We start from the raw sequence: 4,267 nt of genomic DNA, 5'->3' as shown, positions 1-4,267 counted from the left end.
ATAGGCTTTGATGCATCCTTTGATATGGCTATTGATTAGCATTTATGGTTTAAGGGCTTCAGAGAATAATTCCCCACAGGCCTTGTTTTATTATATTAAAAGTAATTCCCGGAGTTCGTGGCACAGTGGTTAATGAATCCAACTAGGAACCATGAGGTTGCCGGTTCGGTCCCTGGCCTTGCTCAGTGGGTTAAGGATCTGGTGTTGCCCTGAGCTGTGGTGTAGGTTGCAGATGTGGCTCGAATCCCATATTGCTGTGGTTCTGGCATAGGCCGGGGGCTATAGCTCCAATTGGACCCCTAGCCTGGGAACCTCCATATGCCGCGGAAGCGGCCCTAGAAAAGGCAAAAAGACAAAAAAAAAAAAGTAATTCCCCACAGGCCTGTTTACTGTAGAAAATGTGCCTCCCCCCGATAGACCTTAATCTCTAACCCACTCCTCAACTAATAGAAAAGGAATGAGAGGAATGGTGACTTAGTCTAAAGGAAGAGAAGAACAAAGAAATCATCAAACTTACGGGACAGTTCCACCCCCAAAACCCTATTGGACAAGGACCAAGAGAGGTAATGAGCCAAGCCAATGGGAGAAAACCACATCTTTCTGGACCCCACGTTGGTACCCCTCCATCTTTAAGGAATAAAAACCCCTATAGGACAATAGAGAAAGGGGCTCTTCCCCCCGCTCCCAGCAGCCCTGGGAGCTATTTGCTTTTCTTTATTATTATTTTTTTTTTTTTTGTCTTTTCGTCATTTCTTGGGCTGCTCCCGCGGCATATGGAGGTTCCCAGGCTAGGGGTAGAATCGGAGCTGTAGCCACAGGCCTACACCAGAGCCACAGCAATGCAGGATCCAAGCCGCGTCTGCAACCTACACTACAGCTCGCGGCAACGCCAGATCCTTAACCCACTGAGCAAGGGCAGGGATCCAACCCGCAACCTCATGGTTCCTAGTCGGATTTGTTAACCACTGCGCCACGACGGGAACTCCTGCTTTTCTTTAATAACGACTTTGCCTGCATGGGTTCGAGGAGTCATTCTTTGACTGCCATGAACCGGAAGCACCTGGATTCCGGTCACATCTTTCCGGCATCACTAAGACCCTAAAAGGTGAGTAACTACAAAGAAAACAGAAAAGACAGATTTTTGTTATTGATTTTGTTTTGTCCTTTTTGCCTTTCTATGGTAAGAGGTCTGTGTGTTAGAGGGACACTCTAAAGAGTTATTTGTTTTATGTTAATTAGTTAAAAGTTCTGGGTCAAAATGGCAATCTATCAGGAGAGACAAATGTTAACGCTTACTCCAAAGCTCCTATAATTATAATTTGGCAGATAAATCAATGGAACGGAAAAAAAAGACCAGAAGCATACCCAAATGCTTCTCTATATGAGGTGAAATGATTCACTCCATGGTGAAGGTGGCATTTCAAGTCGATGAGAAAATAATAGTTTATTCAGTAAAACTTAAGTGTGTCAGTAGTTAAGTACCATTAGAATAACCGGTTAACCAATTGGTAAAAAACTGAGTTTGCTCTCATTCCTTGCCATATACAGGAGTAAATAAGAAAATAAATGAAAAGAAAATCTGAGCCAGGAGCAAGATAGTCTGAGGTTGTAAAAAGATTTTCCACGCAAGAGTCCAAATGTTGAAATTGTGAAGAAAAAGATTGATTAACTTGGATAAATGAAAATGACTTAACTTTGTCAATAAACATCACAAAAATTGAAAAAAAATGCACAACTTTTTTGCATCTTATAGAAATCTCTAAATGCTAATAAGAAAGAATAAACAGCCCCAGAGACAAAGGGGCAGTAGTCAAAGAAAAAAAAAATGTGCAACATCTGAAAAACCAAGAAAGCAAATTCAAACTGCAGTTCGTTTGACTGTTCTATAATGAACACATGGAAAGAAAATAAAAATACTATTTTCTTTCTGAGGTAAAGAAACACTAAAATGCTATGGGTTTTTTGCCTACTGAAAACCCATAGGAAGACTCTCGCACCATTGGAGAGAACATAGGAAAATAAGTTTTCCCAGGCATTGTTGGAGAGAGAGAAATTTGTGTGATCTTTACAGGAAGTAATTTGCATAACAACTTGAAAATATGCATATTCTTTAAATAAAACATATGCACACTTCTAAGTTTTTATCTAAAGGAAATAATCACATGTGTAAAAAAAAAGCACTAGGAATACATTCTCTTTAATGTTGCTTATCAAAAAAAATTGTAGCTAACAATTGACTACATAAAACTGTAGTCCAGCAACACGATGGAATATCATGCAGCCATCAATAAGCCATGTGGCAGAAATACACGTATTGACATGTTTAATTTTTAATTATGTGTTTTTAAGTGAAAAAGCATTCTACTAAATGGCATACTGTAATATGATATAAAATTATCTATATAAATACTTCATATACCAAAATGTTAATAAAAATTATCCTGCGGTGCTTTTTCCATTCCTTTGTTTTAGGTCTGTATTACTTAAATGTTTAGAATATGTGATTTTCTAATAAAAAATAAAAGAGAAAGGATGTGCAGGCAAATCCTAGCGATGGAAACTCGGGGAAGTGAATTATCATCTCTGATCTTTGGTTTTCTCATCTGGAAGAGGAATAGATCAAGTCCTCCTGGGATTACTAATGGGGTCAAATGAGACATCCATTTATTCCTTCAAAAAACATTTATTTTGTAACTGGCATGTGTCAGCCATAGTTTTACTTACAAGAAACAGCAGGATATTAAAGCAAACAAACAAACAAAAAAACCTACCCTCATGAGCTAATAGTCCAGTGGGGAGACAGATAATATGCAAAATAACAAGTAAAATGGATAGTACCGTAGATGATGGAAAGTACTATGGAGAAAAATGGGGGGGGGGGTAGAAAAATATGGGCCGGGGCAGGTGGTGCAATTTTAAATAAGATGTTCAAAGAAGCCTTCAGGGGAAAGACTGCATTTGAATGAAGTTCCTAGATTGGTAATGGAGCAAATTATGTGCCTACTTGCCTTTCCTAAGGAAGAAGGCAAGCATCCCAGGCAGAAGGAACAGCAAGTGCAAAGGCCTGAGGTTAAAGCATGACTGACAGGTTTGGCCAGCCAGGAAGGCACTGCACACAATATGATGTGCAAATAAACACTGCTTATTAGTGTACCATCTCTGATACAATATTTGGCTCCAAAATGATTGTTATTTATCAAAATATATCCAAAACATAGCTCTCTAATGCTCAGGCACTGCTCATGTTCCATTTTTAGAGTGAACTAATAATGAGATCTGGGAGTTCCCTCAACTTCCCCTCTTTCCACCTAAAATCACCCCTCCTGTCCTTTGACTTGCCAGTAAGAGGTGTGGCCCTGGACCAGATGACAATGACCATTTGGATGGAAAGGTACAGAAAGACACCATTTTGGGGAAGCTGAAATGTTTGCTCAGAGTGTAAGAACCCTCTTATTCAAGGCAGGGGAAAAAGGAGAATCCGCCGATTCATTTTCTCATTTAGGAAAGTTTTTCCAACTCTCCTTGCCTTCCTATACATGCCATTTGGGGAAATGGTATGCCATTTTTCTATGTGTTGTTTTAACTGTTTTTATCTCAGCGATAGATGTAAATGCATAGTTTAGATCCTTTGTGTGACCACCTTATAACTGGCTATGGCTATGTGGTCGCAGTGACTATTTGCACTTTGGGGACAGTTTAGAACTTTTATTACTGTGTTTCCAAAACTGCAGTCGATGGGAACTTGGGCTCCATGGGTTCATTTTAGAGAGGGTAGAGTTTTAGAATTCAAGGAATACCAACAAGGTGAAGATGTGATCAAATTTCCCAGAAAGTCCACTGCCACCAGAAGAAGTCAGGCAGTTATGCCTCTGGTGCCTCAAAGTTGTGCTGCTTCCTGACACGTAGGAGGCAAATACTGATCATCTCAGAGATTGTCCTGTATTAGCTTCTTTTTTTGTTGTTGTTGTTGTTGTTGTTGTTGCTATTTCTTGGGCCGCTCCTGCGGCATATGGAGGTTCCCAGGCTAGGGGTCTAATCGGAGCTGCAGCCACCGGCCTACGCCAGAGCCACAGCAACACGGGATGTGAGCCGCATCTGCAACCTACACCACAGCTCACGGCAACGCCGGATCGTTAACCCACTGAGCAAGGGCAGGGACCGAACCCGCAACCTCATGGTTCCTAGTCGGATTCGTTAACCACTGCGCCACGATGGGAACTCCCTGTATTATCTTCTTATTGCTGCTACAACAAATCACTGTGAACAC

This window comes from Phacochoerus africanus, chromosome 9 (assembly GCF_016906955.1).
Source record: "Phacochoerus africanus isolate WHEZ1 chromosome 9, ROS_Pafr_v1, whole genome shotgun sequence".
Classification (NCBI taxonomy): Eukaryota; Metazoa; Chordata; class Mammalia; order Artiodactyla; family Suidae; genus Phacochoerus; species Phacochoerus africanus.
Note: the sequence above shows the minus strand (reverse complement) of the source record.